The sequence below is a fragment of the Acanthisitta chloris genome, unplaced genomic scaffold (assembly GCF_000695815.1).
Source record: "Acanthisitta chloris isolate BGI_N310 unplaced genomic scaffold, ASM69581v1 scaffold13469, whole genome shotgun sequence".
Classification (NCBI taxonomy): Eukaryota; Metazoa; Chordata; class Aves; order Passeriformes; family Acanthisittidae; genus Acanthisitta; species Acanthisitta chloris.
The window spans coordinates 4,244-14,274 of NW_008690986.1; positions in this window are offsets into that span (position 1 = coordinate 4,244).

Here is a 10,031-nt window from a genome sequence, read left to right on the forward strand (position 1 = left end):
AGAAAGGTATGAACTTACTGGATTGGGTCCCATGAAGTGTCTAAGAGAGATGAGGAAAGGCAGAGAGAGCTGAGACTCTTCAGACTGGAGAAAAAAAGAGCTCAGGGGGAATCTTGTCAGAGAGTATAAATACCTGATAGGAGGGTATGAAAAAGGCAGAGTCTCTTCTCAGGGGTGCCTGCTAACAGGATGAGAGGTAATAGGCACATACTCAAGCACAGGAAAGTATCTGAAAGAAGAAAACATTTTTTTTTTTACCATAAGGGTGACCAAACACTGGCACAAGTTGCCTGGAGAGATTGTGCAGTCTCCATCTCTGGAGATATTCAAAAGCCACTGGACATGGTCATGGGTGGCCTGTTCTAGCTGACCTTGCCTTGAGAAGGGAGGTGGGTGGAAGAGTAAATGATCTCCAGAGGTCCCTTCCAGCCCCAGCTATTATGTGCTTCTATTCCATAATTTCCAGATTGCTGTACATTTGAACTGCACTTTCTTTTATGAGGAAAGCAAATCAGTTCCCTCGTACTACAGGGAACAGGCAGTGATTTTAGACCCTCTCCATACATGAGAACATCTGCTTCCTATTTCAGACACAGAGCCAGGATGCAGCTTTCAGATGTTCTACAAAACATTGCATTTGGAGACTGTGTAAAAAGAACATTTGTTACATGAGATTCAAATGCTGCTTGATTTTCACAAGGTTGAATCATAAATTTCTGAGGTTTTGCCATTGCCTGGAGCTGCAGTGCTTGACCAACCTCCTCATCTGTGAAGGGCTCCTTGAGTCTTGCATAGTACATGATGTGCCATCTGTACTGCTGGATGTAACCACAAAGGCTTAACATTCCTCTAGCTCTGTAGAGAGGCTGGTGGCAAAACCCAGAAAATGTTTGGGTACATGAAAGTTAAGATGTCATTATGTCTAATTTATAGACATAGCCTATTCTTGGCAGTGGAAGGTGGTGGAATATGCTACATCTGTACTAGCAAATCAAACAGTCCACGGGGGCTGTCTCACCTTAAGGCCAACTCAGCCTGGATCCATGTCCTAGTTTTGGCTAGGGTCATTTTTCTCACGGTGCTAGTGTGGGGCTGTGTTTAGGATTTGTGCAGAGCACAGGGTTGATAATACAGAGCTGTTTGTGTTGTTGCTGAGCAGAGCTGACCCAGAGCCAAGGCCTTTGCTGCTTCCCACACTGCCACATGGCAAGGGAGTTGGGGCTGCATGGGAGGTTGGGAGGAGACACAGCTGGGACAGGTGACCCAACCTGACCCAAGGGATATTCCACACCATAGCACATCATGCTCAGGGTGTGCAGTGGGAGGAAGGAGGAGGAAGGGGAGGATGTTTGGAGTGATGGTGTTTGTCTTCCCAAGGAACCATCACAGGTGATGGTCCCTGCTCTCCTGAAGGTGCTGAACACCTCCTGCCCGTGGGGAGCAGAGAATGAATTCCTTGGTTTGCTTTGCTTGTGTGTGTGGATTTTGCTTTCCCTATGAAACTGTCTTTCTCTCAACCCATGAGTTTTGTAGCTTTTACCCTTCTGATTCTCTCCCCCATCCCGTTGGTGGGAGAGTGAGTGAGTGGCTGTGTGGGGCTTGGCTGCTGCCTGGGGTTAAACCACAACAGCCCTTTTAGGCACTCAACATGGGGCATGAAGGGTTTGAGATAACAACAGATTCCATTGGGATGTGCTAGATTGAATTTATAGCTATTACTGCTGTTTAGCTAGTCATGTGCAGGCTCCTGTGCTTGGCTCACTTTAGATTCTATATTAGAGTCTAGTGCTCATTAGTGGTCACTTTTTGCTGTTGCTGCTTATCACCTTGCTGTGCTGTGCCTGGGAATGTTTTGATAACAGCCATGGGGATGTGCTGGGCTGGCAGAAGCCCAGGACATTGCTGCTGTTTCTGTGCTGCTGTACTGGACAGCCTGGAATGGGCATGAACAGCTTTCTGCAGAGCAAAGAAGATTTAAAAAGGGTGTTCCATGCTTCTGTTTGCATATGGTCATGTTCTTCAGCAAAGGAACGTTCCCTTTCACATTGGCAGAAGGTAGTTCTGATCATCCACATCACTAATATCAACCTCCCTGCACTGGGTGGCTCTGGTCTCAGCAGAGGATATGTGTGGCTTTTCCTTTCTCTACTAAATTGTTTTATCTCAGCCCATGAATTTTCTAGGTCTTACCCTTAGGGTTCTCTCCCCCATCCCACTGGTGGGGGAGTGAGTGGCTGTGTGGTAATTGGATGATGGCTGGGGTTAAACCATAGCACCATACAGCTAATTTATCCTCCTGTCTGAGTGGTGTGGCTGCATCCTGCCTGCCTCTGTGACTTTTGGGCCATATCTGCAGACAGCAGAGCAGCTTGGGCTAGTACCAGATGTTTTTTATGTGTATATTACCAGCCAGGACAGTTTGCTTTCCTTAGGCTGTGTCTGAGCCCCAAAGGTTTTCCACCTAGTGGGTAAAGCTAGGTATCCATTCCATGGTTCCAAGCAACCAGTAATTCTGTCAAAGGGGCTGGTTAATATTAACAGGCTGTTAGAGCAGTGTTGCCCAAGACGTGGCCTGTACATCTTGTACAGGTTATAAGACATGATTGTGAAGGTAGTTGGGGCATGAGAAAGAGCAGCTAGGGGTAGATTAATACATTACTTGAGTAGTTAGGGAGAAGGATATGAATGGCTGAGTTCACCTAGAACAGTAGCATGGAGCAAAGCTGTTGAAAATGCTGCTGGATAGAAAAATCAATAGGGGACACTGAGGCTTTCCTTACATCCCCCTTAGTCAAGGCTGTGAGAGCCCTGAATCATCTCAGGAGATGAAGCACCTACCTGTTCTGTGGGACTGCTGAGAGGCTGGGCAGGCTTCACCCTGCTGCCAAGGAACAACAGTCATAGAATCATAGAATCATGGAATTGTAGGGGTTGGAATGGACACAGATCATCTAGTCCCAACCCCTGCCACTAAGTCCTGATCTATAAGGTCCATTCCAACCCCTAAAATTCTATGATTCTGTGATTCCATGATTGCCTGTTCCTTACCTTCTGAACTGAGTCCCTTTGGGGCTTGGGCATTGTTGGGCTGGGCAGTGACTGGAGCTGCACAGGTCTCTTGGTGCTCCCTCTGTCTGGAGAGGTGTGTGCCTGGGAAACTGGTCCAATGTGAGAAGAGTCTGGAGCTCAGACTCTGCAGAAGACAACAAATAAGCATGGGTCTGATGCCTCAACCCATCTTCAAATATAATGTCAGTATAAACAAACTTTTATCACTCATGGTCTGGCTAAAATATTGCTGTAACCCTGCAAAAGCCTGAGTTCCTGTTAGGATCACTGCTGTAAGGAACACAAAGCTTTGCCTGCTGTCCTGTGGCTGCAGGACACAGTGCTGGATTGGTTGTGTCAGATTATCCATGAGATTCTCCCTCTCCTCAGCACCAAGCTTTGACTGAAGGAGCAGCAGTGTCTCTGTAAAAGCATCGTTTGACCTCAGACATGTTTCATTCCTTTTTGTTTTCTCTCTGCCACACAGAAGGAAGCAGAGGGGATGCAAACCCCAGCTTTTCTCGGGAAGAAGGAATTGCTAGGCTCTTTTTGAGCTAGGGAAGAGTTGCCAGTTGCATGTCCCAAACCGGTTCCAGGGTAGGCAGACACAGAGAGGTTCCTGCCTGCCTTGCTGCATGCCAAAGCTCAGAGGTAAGAATATGAAAGCATTCCTTGGCAATCACTTGAGGATGTCTGAATTGGAAGGAGTGGCTTAAAATCAGAGAAGCTTTTTCTTTTTTTTTTTTCCCCTTTAAATTTTCTTTCAAAGACAACAGTTTGCAAACCAAAAGCCCTTCCACCCCAAATGACATGCCAGCCTTATCTCCTTATCACACACTGCCAAACTCTCCCTTCTATCTACTTCTTCCCTAGCTTTCTTCTCTTCTGCCCACTCTTGGCTTCCCTCCTGACCATCTCTATCAGGTGGGTTAACCCTTTGGTGGGTTATCCTCATCTAACCACATCACTCCATGTCCTGCAGGTCTCCATTTCAGCTGTCTGTGCTCATGTCTCTGAATAAAGGCACAATTTCCTTTGCCTGTCTCCTTGCAGACAATTTACAGCTCACTGTCTAGGCCAGACCTGCCTTCTTCTGCCCACACTGAAACCTGAGCTGCCAGATAAACTGAACTTGGACAAACTGCAGCTCTCCAGCATCTCCCTCTTTTCCTTCTTCCTTTTTGGACAAAAAAGCTTGTAGCTTGTGCACCCAGTCCTCATGTCAAGGCTGACTAAGCCTTGCAGAATCTTCCTTTATTATGATAAGTAATGAGGCATTTTAAGAGGACTATTGTGTGGCTCATGCCACACATATCTGGCTTCACAGGTGGGTTTTGTGTCTCTTCCACCACTCAGGCAGTGGAAGAGGGCACAGCCTCCCACTTTGACCCTATGGGTGCAGGGTTGCTGCCATGCAGCTGCAGAGTGACAGTCAGGATAAAATCAGGAGGCAGAGCTCACACAGGAGCAAAAGAAGCAGTTGGACAGGAGAAACAACTGTGGAGATGTTCAACCTGGGGAGAGGAGCAGGGGAGGAGATGGTCCTGAAGGAGAAGGCAAGGCTGGCATAGAGGGAAGTCATGATGAAATTAGCCTTTTCCCCTGGAAATCATCTCTGCAGTTCCTCTTGACTTGCTTTTGCTTTGCTTCTTGGAGCAGGCAGAGCTCATGGGAGCACTAGGATGGAGCAGCTAGGATATGCTGGGAACATATGATTCTTTCTTTTCTTTTTCTCATTCCTATCCTCACAGAAATCATTAGGCAAGTCACAAAACTGGGAACTTGGTGCTATGTCAATGTTTCTTGCTCCACTGAATGAGCTTTCCAAAGGAGCTGCTAAATCCCCAGCTCCTGTTGTGGGCCTGTCATAGCAGCTGATCTCCAGCTGGAGATATGCCATGAAGGCACAGCACTAAGCAGTTAGTGATTTCCAGCACTGTCTGTAATGTCCCTTGGGAGGCACATGCCACCTGTGGTGTCCCAGGACACAGCCCATAGATGTCTTCTCATGGTAGGTGTCAGAGAAACACAGTTCTGGCTGATTTTGAGCCAGTGGGCTCCACCAGTAAGAGCTGTTTACAAGGAAGTAATACAGACCAAGTTGATGCATGCACAGACCAAGTTTGTACATGCTAAGGATATCTATTGCTGATAAAAGGTTGGAAATGGGTCTGGAACACTGTCACTGTGTCATCTCTCACGAATTCTGGGCACAGCTGAAGAAAAGTAAGGGCAGAGCAGTTCAATAATAAAATCTGTCATAGAATCATAGAATCAACCTGGTTGGAAAAGACCTCAAAGGTAATTGAGTCCAACCCTACCATGGATACTAGACCATGGCACTAAGTCATAATGGTTTTCACGTTCATTGCAATTAGAGCATCAGACTCAGCACATCATATCACTCTGTGGGCACTTCTAGCATTGTGGCTCTGGCTGCCATACATCAGCTGTGTGGTGTCACAACAAACGTGCTTGGCACCAAAGTTTTCACACTACAAAACTCTGTTGGCTGCAGCAGGACAAAAGGGAGATAAAATCCCCTTTTCAGGGTGGAAGCAGAGCTGGAAACAGAAAACCAGTCTGCTGATGTCCTGACCTGGCAGATCGTCCACTCTGGACAGCACAGTCCTGTTCCTCTCCCCTGGAGAGCAGCTTGCTCTGGTGTGTCTTGAAAACCAAGACAAACATGCAAGCACAGAAGGCAGCCAGGGAGGAACACAGCAGGCTGCAGACTTTGTCCCTGGAGACTCCTGTTGCACAGTTTGAACCTTCTGAGTTGCCTTTCTGTTCTCTGGATTTTGCTTTTCTCAGGTAGGATGAGAAATAATGTTTTGTCCTATCATTGGGTTGAAATTCAGGGCAAGCATCACACTCTATCAGCTCAAGGCAAGGCCAAACACACCGTGTTGCTGGAGTCACAGCAGGAGGGAACTGGAGTGGGGCAGGGCTGACTTCTCCCCTCCTGGCCAGGGCACCTCTTGGAACCTGAGTGGGAATGGTCGGACACTGATGGCACCACATGTGCTGGATTGAGTGGGAAGGGGAAAGTCAGAATGAGCTGAAGTTGGGGAATTTGGGACTGTTCAGCCCAGAGAAGAGAAGGTTGTGTGGAGACCTCAGAGCAACTTTTCAATATCTGAAGGGGCTCCAGGGAAGCTGCAGAGGACTCTGTTAGGAGCTGCAGTGACAGGACAAGGGGCAATGGGTACAAATTGAAGGAGGGGAAATTTAGGCTAGATATTAGGAAGGTTTTTGCCTGTTCTGGTGGTGAGAGCCTGTCCCAGGGTGCCCAGGGAGGCTGTGGCTGCCCCAACCCTGGCAGTGTTCACAGCCAGGTTGGATGAGCCTTGAGCAACCTGCTCTGGTGGGAGGTGTCCCTGCCCAGGGCAGGGCTTGGGGCTGGGTGAGCTCTGAGGTCCATTCCAATCCCTAAAATTCTATGATTCTATGACATGAGGAGTTCGCACTGTCTCCACAGGCTGGGGCTAAACCCGTGAGTAGAAACTTGAGCAGGATTTGGCCCTGGAATTCCTCTGTGGCTCTGGCTCCTTTTTCCCTTTATTCCCACCCGAACAGGTATTTTCTCTCCCAGCTCATGCACTGCCTCTTACCTTAGGAGGACACCTAGGGCTGGCCCAGGGCTTAGCACTGAGCTTCGCCTGACCTCATCCCCTTGCCATGAGCACACCCCAGCGAGGACCCTGCTTTTCCTCTCTCCGTGCTGAGAGAATTTCACTTTGCTGGTAAATGTCCATGCTGCCAAACTCAGGGATCACATCAGAGTTGATATCATAGAATCATAGAATCAACTCGGTTGGAAGAGACCTCCAAGATCATCAAGTCCAACCCTCCCGTGGTCACTAGCCCATGGCACTAAGTGCCACATCCAGTCTCAGCTTGAAAACCTCCAGGGATGATGAATCCACCACCTCCCTGGGCAGCACATTCCAATGCCTGAGCACTCTGTAAAAATTGCTCTGGCTCATCCTAGTCAGGGTGAGAAATCACAGGCAGAAGTGGTTTGTGCTCAGTGGTCTAGTTTGTGTCTTGAGTCCAAAACAGATCTTCCTGCAGAGTCCAGGGGGTCAGGAGAAGTGGCTGCCAGCTTGGCCTCCCTGCAGTAACATCCTGTGCCATCCTCTGTCCTGCTGCTCCCTAAAATCAGCTGCCCTGCGGCTGATGCCAGAGGGATGAGTAAGGCACAGGAACGCTGCAGGGTGGGGTGAAGGGTAGGAAATGTGGGTGATGCCAAGCTTTGCTTCCCCTCAGCAGAGAGGTGTTTTGTTTCTGGAAGGCTTTCCTGTTTTTCATCAGGCAGCTGGATGACGGTCTCTGGGCAAGGACTCCCAGTCCCTGACACGGCCAAGGAAAACACTGCGAGTCCTTGGCCTCTGAATGCCCATGTTGTGAGTAAGCTGGCAAGGATTAGATGTCCAGCTCTGCCTGTGCCTGCATGGATGGGAACAGATGGGAAGGCACAGAGTCCAGCCTAGAAAATGCTTGAAGGGAAAGAATAAACCTGGCTGAAAAATGCTGCAGAGCTTGTGGTCATCTTGGCACAGCTGCTTCCCCAGGGAGTGGGGAGAAAGTGGGACGTGGATGGTATTAGGCTTCTCTGCTCTCTTTTTTCCCCCTAGCTGCCCCCAGCAGCCTCTTCTGAACAAGACCTGCCAGAGCAGCAGCTCCTCCCGACTGGCTGGAGGCAGACAGCAAGGCAGAGCTTTCAGTCTTTCATCGAAACCTGCACCATCATCCTGTGCCACCAGATAAAAATCTGCTCACTCGCCATCTAATTGCATTTAATAGGAGCTTGGACTTTTTCCAGGGTAAGAACAGTTGCTGTTGTTGCTTAAATATTTTATCAACTAGCATTTTTTTTCCAGCCAGAACACAAACTCTTGGAAGCCAGTGATGAGGAACCATCATACACCAACCCTTTTTTTTTTTTTCTTTTTGAGCACAATCTGTCTCTGAGTATTACCTTCACTTTCCTTCACTGGGAAGTGAGGAAATGTCACTTTTTTACCCTCTCACTTAGATTTCCCTTTGGGCCACGTCACAGGAGTAGTTTTTGGAGTAACCTGGAGATATGTAACTAAATTCAAGGGCTAAATTAACAGATTGTCTTCTAAGTAAGACTTAGAAAAGACTTGATAGCCATTTCTTTCTTGACATAAGCCACAGTATCTCACCTTGCTGTTCAATTTGCAGCCAGCATTTATGGACAGTTACACTCCTCTCCCTGGAACCTGCCCTGGCTCTGGCCAAGGACAGTGCCAGTCAAGAGCTCATTATTTCTGTACAGTGTATTCTATTCAGGACCCAGAAACACCCCTGAGTGTGGCTCAGTAGTGCTGCTGCAGCTCTGCAGGGTTTACCTTCAGGGAGACCTTGCAGAGAGACCCAGACAGATCAGAAAGCTGAGCAATCACCAACCATATGAAGTCTAACAGGGGCAAGTGCCAATTCTGCACCTGGGACAGGCAGACAGTCCCATCCAGCACCAAATCCTTGTACTACCTCTGGTTTCAGTATATTTTCAGGAAGGACATTTTTCAGGAGGCTTTGCAGAGGGATTTTTCACTTCTTTGGTACTGCATAGCCTTAAGAGAGCTCTTTTATTTCCTTTTGCCCCATTGCCCCTTCTCCCTCACTGATTTTTTCTGTGGAATTCATACAGGATTTTGCTGTCTCATGATGCTATGGAGTGTTCTGGTTATTTTCACAAAGCTGAGACAGGGCAGAGTCAGATAAGATATTACAAAAAAATGTTTTCCCTGTTGTGGTGTTCAGCACTGGGATATTGCCCAGGGAGGTGGTGCAGTCACCATCCCTGGAGGTGTTTCAGAGGTGTCTGATGTGGCACTGGAGGATCTGCTTTGGGGTTTAAGGGTTCCAGCAGTGACAGGTTAATGGTTGGACTTGATTTTAGAGGTCTCCTCTAACCTTGATGATTCTATGATCCAATCTTCCTGCTCAAAGTGATGCTGTGCAGGATGAGAGAACTAGGAAATGATCTGTTCCCTACCCTTCCCCTCCCCTGTGCTCTGCTTCACACTTGTGGCTACAACAGCATCACTGACCCCACTGGGGCTGTGGCCGTTGCTGAGCTGCAACAACCTCAGCTGTCACAGCTCCTGGGAAGTAGCAGGTGTCTCTCAAACTTGCTGCAAAACCACATCAGCACACCAAATATAATCCACGCAAAAATAGTAAACACAATGACTGCAAACAAAAGGTGAGTGAATTCTTCAAGACACTTCAGTGCAGCTTCCACAGGCTGTGATGCTCTTTTCACAGAGCTCAGGCTGCTTTTACAGGGCCAAAGGAGTGTAATGAAGCTCTTGCCACAACACTCTGAGAAGAAACTGCCTGCAGAGCTCTGTGCACGCACAAAAGGAGCATGTTTGAAGGATTTGGGCCATGGTAAAAGCATGGCTAAAACAATCCATGAATTAGGACTGAAGTAGTCTGACTCTAAGAGACAACTGGCATCAGAGCAGTTTATAGCATCAAGACCTCTGGAAATCACAACAGGACCTTCTAGCTGAAAAGGGAGTGGAAAAGCATGAAGCAAATTACTGGGGTTGAACTGTGGCCAGCACATGAGCAATTGGAGGAAATGCCACAACTCATGCACTACTAAGGTCTTTGGGCAAGGAATCAACCACAATTCACCTCAGGTGCCTGATGCTGCTTCCCCTCCCTTTGCTCATGTGACAGTTGGAAAGGTCATTATTTCCATGAAAGCATTGCAGGACCAAAGATCCTGAATTCATAGCCTGAAGGAGTTTCTCATGCTCTTTTCAGAAGGTCAGACAGAGCTCCAGGCTTGGTCTAGGGTTTGCTTCTCCACCTCAGGGTGGGTGCAGATACCACACAGCCACCTCTGACACATACTCAGAACTAGTGGCAGCAGCAACTCTAGTTTGCCCTGGGAGAGCCACACCATAAAGCACAGGCTGGAGCACATACCTTAA